General features: G+C 40.7%; 1 long non-coding RNA gene and 1 pseudogene across 1 annotated transcript in view; one reads left to right on the top strand and one right to left on the bottom strand.

Annotated features, from left to right (window-relative positions):
* Positions 1–17,630, bottom strand: part of LOC125920185 (uncharacterized) — a 51,043-nt gene that overhangs the window by 16,856 nt on the left and 16,557 nt on the right. The gene's annotated exons all lie outside the window — the stretch shown is intronic.
* LOC125920182 (60S ribosomal protein L26-like) lies at positions 5,038–6,909 on the top strand (annotated as a pseudogene).

Here is a 17,630-nt window from a genome sequence, read left to right as displayed (position 1 = left end):
TGACTGTACGCATTACATCTATAACTGTAGCAAAATGAATGCCAGTCTGCAAAGTCCACTGTGTCAGAAATCTACATTTATTTTTTTTTATAATCTAATTTCTGTTTTAAGCCCTCATTCCTCCAATGCAGCAGAAGTTAATCTCTGCTAAATTGGGCTAAACTGAGGATTTCCTACCACCCTTCCTAGAGTTGCCTCTAATTTCTGGAGGATGTTCCAAGTGATAAGAGGTGGGGCATGGGGGGATGATGGCCTCTGGCCATCATCGGTCCATGCTGGCTGGCATCCACTATGATGGCCAACAAGGGGAACATAATACCTCCACCCCCTGTGGCTCCCACAGGGACTACACCCTCTTAGCTATCTGTTGGCCACACCTGATGGTCGTTTCTCTTTTAGGCCATTCTTGCTCTTTCCCTTTGATCTGAGAACACACAAACCCATCTGGAGCTTCAGTAATTCCCCCCACTTGAGTGGGTGGGGGAGAAGGGGAGGGGACAGCCCCTGTTCAGAGGCTACATTAGCACTATGCTCTGACTTCTTTCTAGCATGTCTCCTTTCCCCACACCTGGGAAAGCTTTGTGTAATCTTGGGTGAGAACTCATTCTCTAAATTACCAAGTAAACTTCTATATCTTATTTATGCCCTGCATATTTTCCCATTCTCCTTGAGGCCTGAAGTTTGAAGACTTAAAAGCCAAAAGAAATTCATTTTTCCTCTGCTGTTAACCTCTTCTGCCCGGGGGTAACAGAACTCAGAATAATCTATCTGCTGTTTGAAAGAGGGTAAGAATGAAGAAGTGGAGAAAATATTAGGGGAAAACATTGACTAATACCTTAGTATTAGTGGTATCCTACCTCCTACTGATCAATTCCCTAAACAGAGGTAGCTGGAATAGCCTCTGAAACAAAGACTAAATGTTTGGATGTATGCTAACTGATACATATAAGCTCTAATAAAATACATAGGAGCTCGTAAGAAAAAATATTACTTGTAACAAATGGAAATTATTGAGGATATATTAGATTACATGGGGTCCATCTGCTATGATCTGACCTTGGAACCTTAGGTTAATTGCTTTACCTTTTTAAAAAAATTTTTTTAAACGTTTATTTATTTTTGAGAAACACAGAGAGAGAGAGAGAGAGAGAGAGAGAATGAGTAAGGGAGGGACAGAGAGAGAGGGAGACACAGAATCTGAAGCAGGCTCCAGGCTCTGTCAGCACAGAGCCTGATATGGCGCTCAAACTCATGAACCGTGAAATCATGACCTGAACCGAAGTCAGAGGCTTAACCGACTGAGCCACCCAGGTGCCCCGATTGCTTCAACTTCTAAGCATGGCTTTTCTCATTTGTAAAGTGGGAATAATAACTCTACTTCACAAGTTTTTAGTAAGATTTAAATTACATTAAATAACCAAGATGATGCATGATAGTCACTCAGTAAATGCTTGTTCTTTCATTCATCCATCCATTCATGTGTTCATCCTTTCTTTCATCAGGTATACATGCCTTACTCCTGTAATAGTAAGGCTATAGACACTGTTAAAAAACTTTTTGCAATATGAACAAACACCTGTTGGGTAAAGGGTGTGACTCTGACCTGGCCATTTGTCTCGACCGTAATAGACATATGCCCTAAGTAAGATCCGTGAAGGTAAGCCATAAATTCACTATTCCCACGGATCTGATGAACAATACTCATGACCAGGATCTTCTATTGCCCCTAATGGTTTCTAGTAAATGAGCTTTGTGCAGAAATAGTACCTTTCATGACCAAGAGCCTTTAACTGTGCACAATGTAGACAACAGCATCCCCCTCACCTCTTCTCTAAGTGAGTGTTACCAATGACATTTTCCTGGCTTCACGTAAAGAGTTGAATGGGATAAAATCGTACGCACAGAGCAGAATTCATAACTATTCTTTTTGTTTTAATTGACGTATAGTTTTCATACAATAAAATGAACAGATCTTAAGTTTTCAATTCAGTGAGTTTGGCAATTCCATACACCCATTCAGCGACCACCCAAAACAAGAAGTTAACATTTTCATCACCCCGAAAATGACCCTCATGCTCCTTTCTAGTCAATCCCCATTATGGCAGAATTTTTTATTGTAAAATCTCCCAAATGTTCTTAGGGATGTCTTCTACTTAACATTTGTACACTCACAACTCTCTTCCATTGGAAGTAAACTAATGAGAGGCTTGCATGCATCCTATCAATATTCAGAACTATTCTATGTGGTGGAAACTATTACTTCTTCTATTTTACACATGAGAAAACTGAAGCTTAATGAGATAGAATAATTTACCCAAAGGCCAAACAGCTCTTACTTCCTCAAGGTCTCCACATCTCTTACTCTCAGAGCTGGGACTTGAACTCAGATTGGGCTGATTCTAGAACCTGACTTGTAAGTCACTATGCTAAAGAGCAGATCCGTCCTGAGGTGTAGCTAACAATTGCAACTTTCCTGGGTCGGGATTCTGTGCATCTGTTATTTTGACAAAAGGAGAAAAAGTAAGTTGGTTGATTTAATACTTTCCATTTCTTTCATGAGATCCTTATAAGCTCTGTTACTCTTTCATTAACTTGTGCCTGCAAGATTTGTACCAGTTGACTGTTAAGAACCATGATAGAGATCATCATGATGATGACGGTTATGAAGGAAAACATTTTTGAACACTGACTATGTGGCAGGTGCTATGTAAAACACTGCCTCTAAATTTCTTGATTTAGTTCTCCTAATGACTTTCAGGGTAGGATCTGTTATTAGCAGTTCTACAAACTAAAAATTTGCAGCTTAGAGAGCCTGAGTGACTTTGCCCAGTCCTGCACAATGAGAAAGGGGTAGAGCTCACTCTGAATCTTGTCAGGCTGGCCTGAATGCCTGTATCTCATCCACCGCTGAAAACAGCCTGTTAATCCTCTACGTATGTCCTCAGTCTTGTTAATAAAGAATGGTCTCGGTTCCTGCCTGAACTGGATTTCACCAGTATAAATATGTGAATGTGAACTCTGCCAGCTGGCTCGCTTTTAGATAAGATCCTGTTAGTCCCAAACACTTAGCTCCACCTGTCTTCAGAAACTTGGAAAACAGCTGGCCCTTGGCCAAATTGTGAGGTAGATGAAATTTGTCTTAGGCATTTGATCCTCCTCTGCACTCTGCCCATCCCCTCTGAGTATCCTGTCAAACAAAGACTCTTCTTTCAATTCCTGGAGCCCAAGTCTTGCCAGAATTACTGAGTCCTTCAGCCTCTGTCTGTTAATGTGTTCAGACCCTCTGATACGCCTCTGACTCCTCCCCTGCCCCAGCCTGGTGATTTTCCCGTCTGTAGCTGAACAAATTTTATTCAAGCTTTCCCACCCAAGCCTGTGCTAATGTCCTCCTGGAGGGTTGGTGAAGGACCTCCAGATGCCTGAGGCTTTCTAGAGCTAGGACCCCTATTTATTTTGGCAACCTCGGTGGTGTGGCCCCCAGGACTGGTTGGAAAGGAAGACAAGGCAGCCTTAGTGGTAACAACAGCCAATCATACAGCATTGAATCTGAATACTTAATATGTTGTAATTTATTTAATCCTTACAAGAGTCCTATGAGGTCTTAGTCAAGGCTCCAGCAAGAAAGAGGAGGCACACACAGATGGAATTCTGAAGAGAATTGAAAGCAGAAACTATTTGCAGATGTGTAGGCAGATTTAAGGGAATCAGTCAGGGATACTGAAGCACCCAGCAAACTAGCTGCCTTCAGAAGCTGTTCCCACTCACAGGCTGAAAAGGGGAGCAAGGAAATGGTGTAACTGGGGCCTGATGAGGAGCTATTCTAGGAAGAGCTATTTTGAGAAACCGTCTGCAGTCATGGAGAGATGTGGCCAGAGCCTTGGTGGTGTGACCAAGGTGGTGTGGCCTTGGTGGCCATCTCTTGGGGTGAGATGGCAGGTGAAGTGAATAGTTTGGGGTCGATGAGGTATTGAGGGAACAAACACTCTAATGTTCCCTTCCATCTTCCAATTTCCCTGTGGCTGAAACAACTAGAAGCCTGACATCAAGGGAATCTCAGTGATATAGGATTGAAGTATCAGTCACCGTGGGGTTCAGTATGGGGCAAAAGGACAGAGAATAACCAGTCCATGAAGAAGCTGTGGCACAGAGAGATTAAGCAACCTGTCTTAAGTCACACAATTAGGAAGTGGCAGAACCAGGATCTGAACTGAGGTTGTCACATCTGGTCTGGTGTGGAGGGGTTCTCCCACACTTACATAGTGTCTTACAGTTTTCCCAAATGCCTCCGGGAAAGAAAGATTTTAGAAGGCTCATGCAGAAGGTATTTTGGAGCAGGTACCCCAATCATATTATTCCTACTGAATTGGGATCAATTCTAGAATCAGGCATTTGGTACTCAATAATGGATGGCACTGTTGGAATGAATCTGGGCCAACCATGGAAATTCACATGGGTCTTATGTCACTGGCCCCACAGAGGAGCCCCTATTACAGAGAAAAAGTTCCATTCATCTGTTCAAAATGTCCCTGTACACAACAGACCTCTGGAAGAAATGACTTCATGACAGATACAGGTAACACTAGTAGGCCTTGACCAGTTCAGTGGGTTAATGACAACTAACATGGTCAAGTTTATGAAACAGAAAGATCATGAAATAGTAAGTTTGTCAGCAAACCGCTGATAAGATGGGGAGAATCATTCTGCCTCAACATAGGAGAAACTGAGACTTGTGGTTTCTGTGTGAGAGAAGCCAGTACTCAATTTGAACTTCTGAAAAAAAAAGAAAGAAAGAAAGAAAGAAAGAAAAAGCCACCCACCTGGGTTGATCCCAATCAAGGCAGACCAACTGACAGAAAATACAATCATTGTGTGGAGACATTTCCTGTGAAATGAGAAGACGAGGTACGGAAAAGCACTCTTTTGTGAAAAAGAAAAGTCAAAGAAATGAAATGATTAGAACACATCTTTTCATATTAAAGAAGGAAAGCTCTAATGATAGCCTTTTATAGTTTATTATCTTATTTCTAATTAAGTTTTTGTTTTCTCCTTTGTAAAATTAGGCAGTGAGCTGACACTTTTTATATAAACCAGACAATGGCTTCTGTGAAGGAAAAGGGTGAGGCTGGAAAGAGAATAGAGGCCCAAGATGATGCACCAGAGAGTAAGAAAAATACCATACCAATATTTCTTATGTAATTTAGCAACAAAAATGTGTAGCATGTAATAGGATACTGAGGCTTCGCATTATTGCTGTAATTTGAGAAGCAAAGTGGTCTTACCAACCTAGCAGTCCTATGATAGAACCCTGTGAAAAATAAATGAAGTTCACTCAGCTTTTGATCAACTGAATATTATATGCCTAGAGAATGCTCTTTTCTACTAGACATTTTTCTCTCCTACCCTTTGTTCAAAGAATGTTCTCTTAAAATTCTTTCCTATTAAATTATTTCAAATGTGGACATTGGCTTTAGGGAAGAAATTTTCATTATATGTCAAAAGGGTATAATTTAATTGGCTTAACAATCTTTCTAGAAGTTAGCAATTTCCAGGAGTTGGTTATTAACAATGTTTATTATACAGTAGGGTTTCAGATTACAGTTGGTTTGTTACAAGCCGTAAATACTGGAGGCATACTATATATAAATAGACATGCATGCATGAGGAATGCACTCCCTATCTTCCTTTCCTCTGGACTCCAGATTTGTTGGGATTCTGTGGGACTGACCATGTGGGGGTAGAGACCATAAAAATTTGTCAGAAGGGCTCCATTTGAGCAATGATATCAGGAAAAGAGAGTCAAAAAGGTATATAGTCTAATGTACATGCATCTAATCCTCCCAAGGGCTGGGAGTTTATACTTGCATTTAAAAGTAAAGAAAGTAAAAATTAAGGAAGTGCTGGAGGCCTAAATGAAGTTCAATCCCTTTGTGGCTTCTGACCAGAGCAAGAACTATAAAAGGCATTTCGACATACCTTCCCACATGCACAGGAAGATTATGCCTTCCCCTGTCTCCAAAGAGCTGAGACAGAAGTACAACATTTGATCCATGCCCATCTGAAAGGATGATAAAGTACAGGTTGAGTGAGGACACTACAAAGGTCAGCAAATTGGCAAAGTAGTCCAGGCTTACAGGAGGAAATACGTCATCTACCCTGAACAAGTACAGTGAGAGAAGGCGAATGTCACAGCTGTCCATGTGGACATTCACCCTGGCAAGGTAGTTATCACTAGACCAAAACTGGACAAAGATGCCAAAAAGATCCTTGAACGTGAAGCCAAATCTCACCAAGTAGGAAAGGGAAAGGGCAACTATGAGGAAACAATTGAGAAGATGCGGGAATAAAGTAATGTGATATATGACTTTAAATAAAAACTGTTAAAATGAAAAAAAAATTAAGAATGTGATAAGAATACCACCATCCAATTTGTAAAATAAAAGATTAAATTGAATAATGTCCTTAAGGATCCTAGAACTGGTTTACCTTTAAAATACTGTTTAAGCCAAGGGCATTTTTTCATAATTAATACATACAGGAAGTGGCCATGAGTATGGTCTGTAACCATTCAGAAATAAAGTATGATCAACATCGTTTTCCTATCAGATTTATATATAGTGGTTTGGTTAATGGGATAGAGAAGAAAAAAAAAAAGGAGATTAAAAGTAAGCTTTGTCTCTCCTCTTTCATACTTTGGGAGGGAGGGAAAAAATAGTTTGCTGAGCTTTCACAATACATCATCTACCTGTTAACTGTCCTCGAGTTAGGGTGGAAGGGCAGTTATCCTTCATGGGGGAGGGGTGGATAATTGTTAACCTACAGACTGTAATTTTACAATAGCATTCCCCTATAGGACTTCTTTGCTTGCTAGTAAAACTGGGCTTCCACAAGGCACACCCACTCTTTTCATTCACCCAGTATCCTTTGCTAGAATCTGGGACCCATCATTGGGAACCACATGTCCCCTGGCACCAACCCATCCTCAACAGATAGCTGCCTTCCCACCCTGCATTCCACACTCCTTCCTGTGCTCTCTGTGCTCCGCTTGCCTGAGTCCTCTTTGACCTAGATAACCGGACTCTTCAGAGAAGATGACACCCAGCATGAGGGATGAATGTTGCCAAATGTAGGCGATTTTAAAGTACGTTAGTGTTAGATTAAAGACACTAATACTAGAAAATCAACATTTGCACTTCTCAATTCAGTATTAACTTCTCATTTATCTCTGCACATCATGATTTCAATGAATGTAACTTCAGCCAAGTCAGGATGATGAGCAAATGACATATTTAACAGAGAATAAAATGTTATAAGCAGCTTCAGGACTGTCTTGATATGGAATCCCATCCGTCAAATGAAAATATTGTAATTACATTTGAAAGTCATTGTATTTTGCTCTATCTAGTCATCTCATTTTTATTTATTTTTATTTTAGAGAGAGGAAGAGAGAGTGGGAGAGAGAGAGAGAGAGAGAATGAATCTCAAGCAAGCTCCACGCCCCGTTTTATTCCATGACCCTGGGATCATGACCTGATCTGAAATCAAGAGTTGGATGCTTAACTGACTGAGCCACCCAGGCACCCCTTATCTAGTCATCTCCTTATTACTCTCTGCTTTCCCTCTCACCTCCACAAACCCTTCAAAAATAATGGTTACTTTTATTGAGTCTTTTATTTGCCAGAAGCTATGTACTCACTTTGTACATGTACTGACTTGTGTAATCCTCACAACGAACCTAGGAGATGATAACTCTTTTCCTCCCATTTTGTAGGTGACAAAAATGAGTCAGGGAGGTCCACTTTTCTAAGGGCACACGACTGGTAAGAAGAGAAGAGGGCTTAGGTCTCAGAGGATCGGGTTCTACAGCCCAGGCCCTCAATCATTCGCCTGAAGTATCTCTCTGCAGAGTGTGCACTAGGTTGTGCTGCAAGAATGGTTTGGCTTGTTCTCATCTTTGCTCCCATGCATGCTGACTTATAGATAGGGCTGTTGGCCTAAGGGTTCATACCTGTGTCTTCTTCTCTTTCCTGCTTTGTGTCCTGATTCCTGTCTATAGCCCTTGTCTTCTCCCTGTGGGCACACCATCTGATTCCACGGTATTCTGAGCTCTATATGAGAGGAAGCCCGGCTAGCTGGTGAGTGCACCACTCACTGTCCCCACCGGTCCAGATATTTGAATCTGTAGGAAATCTCATGTCAGCCAGAGGTACAGGAAAAAAGAAAGACTGGGTCTTCTGGATCCAAGTATTCTCTGTAGATATTGGAAAAGGGGCTAGCTCTCTAAGTTACAAGGCCCCTTTGGATTGTCTATGATGTGTGGCTTTCAAAATTCTTGACCACAGCTTACCATAAGGGATATATTTCTATTGCAAATCACAACATGTAAATTTACATACAGAAAACTGAAATATAATGTCGTAAAAACACTTTACTATATGGGACGTGCTTTGAAAGTTTCTATTCTATTTATTTTTTTAAACGATGCCGGTCCAGATCCAGCAAACTGATTTATAACCCATTAAAAAGTTATCACTGGCAGCTTGAAACATAGCACAATAAAGAAGTATCTTTAACTCAACGTACATGGAGTATTCACTAATAATAGATTTAGGCTAAAAATGATTAATTCCCTGATTATCCACAATAAATTTTGCAAGTTATTTGTGTTCTCCTCTGTTTCCTATCCTTGCTGGAGATTAAAATGCCAGGAAGGGGAGCATCATGGGAGAAACATGTGAAGTTAGACCTATGGGCACTGAGAAGGTGTTTGTACACAAAAAAGATAATGGCCTTTCCTGAATGCCAGCTAAGATTACCTCTACACAGTTACCATCCTTTAAAATACTAATATTTGGTCAGTTGCATGTTGGGAACAATTGAAAAAATTTTAATGTGGTCTAGGTCTTAGGGAATTATTGTTAATTGTATTAGGCTGTGCTAATGGTATTGTGTTCATGTAGAAAGATATCCTTTCTAAATGTTTATAGTAACAGATTTATATATGTCATGATGTCTACCATTTATCTTTTTAAAAAATATATTTATTTATTTATTTATTTTTGAGAGAGAGCGAGTGTGAGTGGGGGAGGGGCAGAGGGCGAGAAAGAATCACAAGCGGGCTCCATGCCAGCACGGAACCCCAAGAAGACCTGGATCCCACGACCCTGGGATCATGACCTGAGCCAAAATCAAGAGTAGGATGCTCAACCAACTGAGTTACCCAGCCACCCCAGAGTTTTTAAAAATCGGTACATTCACTGCCATTTTTGGGTTACTTCAAATTCTGGCTTTCTTCCCCAACCTGCCTGTTCCTACTTACTTTTCAGAATCCTCGGGTAGCTGTTCCATGCCTGCTTTTCAGGTTTTATAGCTGCACACAGTGGGAGACACGGGTTGCATGCTAGCTCCATCTATCCCAGAACCAGAACCATGATGCTAGGTTTTTTTTGACATCTAAGTCTTGGTAGGTCCGTGGGGGTTTCTCTCTGCCTCTTCTTTCTTCTTCATTCTCGGCAACTGGAGTTTTAATTGCAGAGGGGACTGGAGAAGTGGGCGTGACAAAGGTAGCATCTGCTGCAGCTGCCACTGGCTGAGGTATATTGCTGCTTCTCTCCCTGCCCATCCCCAGGCTTTTTTTTGGTGTTCAAGTTTATGTGAAGATAAATGATAGGGGTGCCTGGGTGGCTCAGTTGGTGGAGTGTCATACTTGGTTTTGGCTCAGGTCGTGATCTCATGGTTCATGAGTTCGAGCCCCCCCATCTGGCTCTGTGCTGACAGTGTGGAGCCTGCTTGGGAGTCTCTCTCTCTCCCTCTCTTTTTCTCTCCCCTTCACCACCACTTGCACTCACTCTCTCTCTAAAATAAAATTTTAAAAAAACAAAACAAACAAACAAACAAACAAACAAAAACAACAACTCTGCACTGCCCAGCATGATTCAAATCTATTTGAAACTGGGATGTGGACATCGTTGTGGACAGAGTGAGAGCTCCAGAAGTCTCTAGTTCAGGCACAAGGAGCAAGAGAGAGGATAGGCAAAGAGTTTCTAGCTGCAAAACCAAAAGCACCATCTTTAAAAGAAAAGCTTTGCCAATTGTATTTTATCAAATGTAAAAGGTTTGCTTTGTGAAAGACATTTTTAAGAGAATGAAAAGACAAGGTACAGACGGGAAAATTTTGTAAATCACGTATTTGAAAAATACTTGTATCTAGAACATTAGAAAGAACTTTGAAAATTAATCATAAGGAAATAAACGGTCCCTTTCCAAAAAAATTGGACAAAAGACTTGAACAGATAGTTCATCTAATATGTATATGGGTATCGTTTTTAAAAGATAAGCAATGTGCAGATATTTTGTTATCTTTCTTAATATTAGGAAAGAATTTTTAAGTATTTACACTCATCAAACCGGGGCCTATAAATGCATTGTTGTCCAGGCAAAATTCTTGATTACATTAGAAAAACTAGTGACTTATGAGCACCTAGAAAAGAAAGCTGGGGTCACCAGAAACCAGCACAGATACACAAAGAGCAAGTTCATGGGACTTCATCTTTGATAGAATTACTATCAGAAGGGTATGAATCAGTTCAAGGTTTCTGAAAGTCTCATGAATTGGATACAATTGAAAAATGTAGGTCGAGTGAAATATAACAAAGTCATTGATAAACGATTATTTCTAAAATCTGGAGGGAGGTACATCTCTCTTGTCTTTTTCCTTTGTCCTCCCCTAATAGAAATTTTGATTGGTGATTTGATTAATGATAGAGAAAGAAATGATTATAAAACCATCAGTACATTCCATTATGATAGAAGGATTATGGGCACTTGGGTATCACGGTCAGGTTTTGATACATTTTTTTAAATGTTTATTTATTTTTGAGAGAGAGAGAGAGAGAGAGAGAGAGAATGAGCGGGGGATGGGCAGAGAGAGATGGAGATACAGAATCCGAAGCAGGCTCCAGGCTCTGAGCTGTCAGCACAGAGCCTGACATGGGGCTCGAGCTTGGGAATGGTGAGATCGTAACCTGAGCCGAAGTCGGACGCTTAAATGACTGAGCCACCCAGGTGCTCCTTAATACATTTTTGACAGCTGAAAGGAAGAGATGAAGCAAGCAAAATAAAATTGATGTAAACAATTGCTAAGGTTTTGTTTTTATATCCATAAAATCAATCATATAAATGTAACATGGAGTTTTGCTATAGTATTTATGAACAAGACCTACATTAACTTAAGCTAAATATGAGTGTATTAGTTTCTATAATATTGTCACAAATTGAGTGGCTTAAAAGAATGCAAATTATTCTCTTATAGTTACGGAGGTCCACAGTCTAAAATGATTCAGCAGGGCCACATTTCTTTTGGGGGCTCTAGGAGAGAATTTGTTCCCTTGACTATTTTAGCTCTTCAGAGGCTGTCCACACTACTTGGTCTGTGGCCCCGTGTCACTCTGACCACTGCTTCTCTTGTCATATCTCCTTCTCTTACTCTGGCCCTCCTGCCTCCTTCTTGTAAGAACCCTTGATATTACATTGAACCATCCAGATAATCCAGAATAATTTCCCCTTTTCAAGATCCTTAACTAATGGCACCTGCAAAGTTCTTTGGCCATGTAACGTAACGTATTCACAGACTCCAGGGGTAGGATATGGATATCTTTAAAGAACCATTATTCAGCATGCTGCAATGAGTCAATAGTGTGACATTATCACCAAAAGTTTTGGATCATTAGATGCATTAACATTTTGAATAGAATATCATTCTGATAATATGTAATAAATATATTAGTTATATAGCAAGCAATAAACATAATACTTCAAAGGAAAAATTATAGGTTCACTCTACTCTTCCTTATCAGACAAGATCCTTGGATAATTGTATCCAGCTCTGAACAGCACACTTGAAAATATAATCAAACAGGGGCACAATCAAAGAGATATTCTGAAAGAACATAAGAAGGAGGAAATAGAAATAAGAACAAGAATTATCTACTAGAGAAAAGAAGTCAGGACAGTGTATGATCTCTGTCTTCTCTCTTTGAGGGGATAACATACAGAATAAACATCAGAGTTGTGAAAACCTTTAAAAGGGCAAACTCAGGGGTACCTGGGTGGCTCAGTTGGTTAAGCATCCAACTTTGGCTCATGTCATGATCTCGCAGTTCCGGAGTTCGAGCCCTGCATCCGGCTCTGTGCTGACAGCTTGGAGCCTGCTTCAGGTTTTGTGTCTTCCTCTCTTTCTGCCCCTCTCCTGCTTGCATTCTCTCTCTCTCTCTCTCTCTCTCTTTCTCTCTCTCTCTCTCTCAGAAATAAATAAAATAAAATAAATTAAAAATAAATAAAAGGGCAAACTCAGAGGCACATCAGGGAAATGAGTTAAGTTCAATAGAAGGAAGAGCTGTCCAGCATGCAATGGGTGCCCTACAGAGCTACTGAGTTCTTTCACTGGAGACTTCCATGCATAAAATCCTGATGATTTATATAAAAGCAATGCAAACATATGGAGAGTCCTGAGCCAGAAGAATTGCAATGCCCCTCCCACATATCAAGTTCCTGTGATTCCAATGACTAAACGTCTGTCCCTTCTTGAGGAAAGAAAAGAGAAATAGCAGGAGCAGGAGAACCAGTGAGCAGATAAGGGCTTTGTAAGGGTCTGAATGGCCTGTTTTCATGACTGACAGATTTATGATGGAATAATTTCCTCTGTTTGTCCTGTAATGAGTGTTTGTACCTTGGGTTGGCGGCAAACGCCTTGCCCTGTGAACATTTCCAGCTGGATTTCAAAGAAAGGAAATGGTTTTGCTTAAGTGACAGTTAACAGAATTCCTGTTGATTAATTTTTTTCCTTATTGTTTTCAGTGCAGCAAATAGGTAGCTATTTGTTTCAAAGTAATAAACCTAAAGTCTTATAATTTTAAAAGTTTACATTCAGTTTATTTACACAGCATATGATTTCCTTGATGCCTGAACCCTACATAGATTTTTAAAAAATGTTTATTTATTTATTTTTTGGGGGGGAGGGGGAGGGGCAGGGGCAGAGAGAGAGAGTGAGAGAGAGAATCCCAAGCAGGCTCCGTGCTGTCAGCACAGAGTCTATCGTGGGGCTGGATCCCACAAACAGCAACGTCGTGACCTGAGCCAAAATGAAGAGTTGGACACTTAGCGACTGAGCCACCCAGGCGTTCGTTCCTACATAGATTTTTACATTCTGAACAGAGAAAAATGAAATATGAACCCAGCTGCATCCTAGCAACCCTCTCATAGCAAGCGTTACATCCTGTCAATCTTTTCATTTTCCATTCTGCAAATAAGAATTTTCTTGGTAAGCTCCTCTCTCGCCCTCTCACTCTCTTGGTTTCACACATTTCCCTCTTTTAGCTTCTCCCTTTCTTCTGCTTCTCCCTCTTCCTCACCCCAGTTTGCTAAGAAAAAAGGAATCAGATGGTGTTCCCTCATCTTCCTGTGAGCAAACCAATGACACTCCTATTTCTGTGCCCAACACCTTCCTCTTTCCTTCCGTGTCAATGAAAGTGTCCTTCCTCCTCCCCCTGCTCCTTCTCCTCCACATCCTGATTATTTTATTTGAAAAGGACTTTTCAGTAAAGATAAAAGGAGAGCTGGGGCGCCTGGGTGGCACAGTCGGTTAAGCGTCCGACTTCAGCCAGGTCGCGATCTCGCGGTCCGTGAGTTCGAGCCCCGCGTCGGGCTCTGGGCTGATGGCTCGGAGCCTGGAGCCTGTTTCTGATTCTGTGTCTCCCTCTCTCTCTGACCCTCCCCCGTTCATGCTCTGTCTCTCTCTGTCCCAAAAATAAAAAAAAAAAAAAAAAAAAGATAAAAGGAGAGCTAAATTCTGTGTTTATGAAGAATTAGGGCTCTCTGAATCTATGGTCTACTTCCTATCTTTCTAACTAACTACAGCTTTAAATCCCCATAATCACACTGACCCACCACGAATCCATGGTAACCTGCCTTATACGAACAGGTTACCATACGGTATTTGACAGGTAATATATGAACAGGCCATATACGAACAATAAATGTGAGCTAGGCTTATTTTCGCTCCCATAAAAAGAGAAAAATAAAACGATTTCAGAATTCTTACTGTGCCATCTAAAAATTGGTTGCATTCAGCTTGAGACAATCAGTGCACGAGCATTTATTGCCCTTTTACCTCATGTACAATAAACAGTTTCATGGTTTTTTTTAACAAAATTAAAAAAATTTTTTTCTACTGTTTATTTATTTATGAGAGAGAGAGAGAGGGAGAGCAGGGGAGGGGCAGAGAGAGAGAGAGAGAGGGAGACACAGAATCGAAGCAGGCTCCAGGCTCCACGCTGTCAGCTTAGAGCCTGACATCGGGCTCAAACTCACAGATGGCAAGATCATGACCTGAGCCCAAGGTGGATGCTTAACCCACTGAGTCACCCAGGCACCCCTAAACAGTTTCATGTTTAAAGGCAGATGTCTTGGAACTTGGGTACAGTGATCACAAGCGCTCAATTGTGCCTTCATGACAGTCATGAGCTTATCCATTTCCTGAGTCTCCTCAGAGTTCTTTTCATTTTTTTTAATCAGATATTTACATATTTGTATATGAAACTTTTCTCCTGAGATGAAGTTCTGCATTTATTACTGGCTGGATAAGCAATTAGTGGGCATTACATGAAAAATATAACTGTGTTATGTTCTTTAAGAGATTGTTAGGAAATAACTGGCCTTAGAGAGTTAGTATCATTCTACTACCCTTCTGACATACCTTCCCATAGGACAATTTGGTTTATTTTTCTGAGAGTTTGTCACGACCTTGAACATTAGGAGATAATGTCTCTTATAACAATTTTTTCTCTTCCTCCCCACCTCCCTCCAATCCATCATCAAGTCCTTTGACTCCACCTTTAATCTAATTTTAAATGATTCCACTGTTCTTCATGTCTACCACAACTAAAGGTCACACCAATATTACTTTTTACCTGGACCTTACTTTTTACCTTAGCCTTCTCACTAGTGTTCCTATATCATTTCTTGATCCCCTTGAATCCTTTTTTCATACAGCAGCCTGAGCAATCTTGTGTCAAATGCTGCTGGCCAGTCGACTGAAAGTTGTCTATTAGACAAACAAGTCTGGATGTGTAGGCAGATGGATGTAGACTTTGGAATCCATCTTGGAGTGGAAAACTTGTGAGTAAAGGTAGACTGATAAGAGGTTCAATGTCTGTGCCCTGGGGTCCTCCTTTGTTTAGCTGTTCGGGATACAAGAAGGAGCCAATAAAGTTTGAGAAGTAGGCGATGAAATGTAAGGTACGTCAGGAGAGTATGGTGTCCTGGAAGCCAGATGGAAAAAATATATCAAACAGAAGGGAGTGATTAACTGTGTACAATGCTGCTGATAGGGCAAGAAAGATGAAGACAGAAGACCATTGATTTAGCATCATGGAGGTCACAGGTGATTTTGACAAGAGTGGCTTCAGTGGATTAATGGGGAAAAGCCAAAGGGTTCCAGGAATTAATGGGAGGAGAAAAATTTAAGGCGGAAAATATGCACAACTGTTCGGAAGATTTTCTGTAAGGAGTGAGTTCATAACAAGAGGACAGAAGGCACAGGAAATGACATAGATGCGTTGGCAGGTGCTTTCGGAAGCTTTGTTTAAATTGCTTCTATTCTCTCATTGAAGTAAGTGGCAAGGCTATCAGCAGGATGGAAGTAAGGTTTGGGCGGGAGCTGTTGGCATTTGGAGAAAGAGCAGAAGGTTTGAAGTAGTCATCTAGAAGACTGGAGGAACGAACGGATTCAGAGAGCATGTTATGACTGCCACATTCCCTCGAGGTCCAGTAGTTATGTATTTAGAATGAGACGGTCAGTGTAGTCTTACATTTTTCTCTGGCACTGTACATCAGCAGTGCAGGTAGAGAGCAAGCTGAGCGTTGGCTTTGACCAGGATTGGAGTTTTACTAGGTGAATAACACAAAAAGAGATGATGAGGAGAGTTGAGAATAGTGCATGGAAATGGTTATAACGATCAGTTCTGATCCAACTGAGTAAGACAGGAAAGTAGGACCGGTGAGAGGCAGGTTACCATGGATTCGTGGTGGGTCAGTGTGATTATGGGGATTTAAAGCTGTAGTTAGTTAGAAAGATAGGAAGTAGATGGCAGTAAGGGAGTAAGCTGCTTAAGAGCGATATTGTGGGGGGCACCTGGGTGGGTCAGTTGGTTAAGCATCCGACTTCGGCTCAGGTCATGATCTCATGGCTTGTGAGCTCAAGCCCCACATCGGGCTCTGTACTGACAGCTCAGAGCCTGGGGCCTGCTTCAGATTGTGTCTCCTTCTCTCTCTGTCCCTCCCCCACTCATGCACTGTCTCTCTCTCTCTCTCTCTCAAATAGAAATAAAAACATTAAAAAACATTAAAAAAGGAATGATATTGTAGGTTGTAATCATTGGTAATGATAGGACTGATGGCATGCTTATAGAGTGAGCAGCTGAAGCAAAGAAGAGGACTTGGGGTGAATTAAGTTGGAAGCCAGGATGTGAGAAAGACCATTTACATAGATATTGAAAGTATTATGAGTTATGACCAGAGAAGTGTTAGCAAAAGTAACAATGAGCCCAGAGGTAAATCTGCAAGGAATTGAGAAGTATAACTCAGGGGCTTGGTAATGACTGTGACAAGGATGATTAATGCATATTTATGGTCTGATGAGATAAAATATTCTAACCTGGGAGCCACAGGACAGTAAAACTAAAACCATAATGCTAGAATGTAGTAGATCTCATAAAAGAGGTACAAAGTGCTGACAGTGGTTCTCAAATGTTAGCAAATATTCTGATACTTGTTAAATGATTTGTTAAAATACAGATTGCCGCCTCCCCTCCCAAGTTCCTGCTGCAATAGATCTGGGATAGGGTCCAACAATTTGCATTTCTAACAAGTTCCGATGTCTAGGGGCCACATTTCAAGAACTGATCTGCTATGAAAATTCAGAAGAGGGATGGATTGCTTCTGGCTGCAGAGATCAAAGAAGGTTCATGAAGCATATTCTTTATTTCTCTGCAAATGCTCAGAAACAACAGAGTTTGGCATCATCAAATACCGTACATTGACTAAAAAGCAGAGAAGTCATATTTTGGGGGGCCCCATATTTACTTACGCTGCAAATCAGAGATGCAGAGGAAATGTAGTTCCTTTATTTCTCTAAAATTTCATTGTATCATATCATTGTACATCTTAAACTTATACAATGTTTTATGTCAATTATATCTCAAAAAAAAAAAAAAAAAAAAAAAAAAAAAGCTAAAAAGAGCAGCTCCTGGCTGGCTCAGTTGGTAGAATAGGTGACTCTTGGTCTCAGGGTCACGAGTTCAACTCCACACTGGGGATAGAGGTTACTTGTAAAATAAAAATAAAAAAAGCTAAAAAGAAAAATAAAACTTAATTGTCTAAGGCTGATCCGATCTTCATCAACACTCCATCTGCTGGATGACTAGGACAAAGCTGACTTCTGTCCATTTCTGTTGAAAATTTGATCCAGTTACATACATTTAAATAATCTCTTTAGCTACATGTCAAATGTTTGGCCTTTTAGATTTCACCTGGCAGGATGTGGTTTTGTGACCTTGTGGCTTTGGGGGGAGGGTTTC

Source organism: Panthera uncia, chromosome B4 (assembly GCF_023721935.1).
Source record: "Panthera uncia isolate 11264 chromosome B4, Puncia_PCG_1.0, whole genome shotgun sequence".
In the NCBI taxonomy this organism is placed as follows: domain Eukaryota; kingdom Metazoa; phylum Chordata; class Mammalia; order Carnivora; family Felidae; genus Panthera; species Panthera uncia.
Note: the sequence above shows the minus strand (reverse complement) of the source record. Positions and strands in the feature narration are given on the sequence as shown.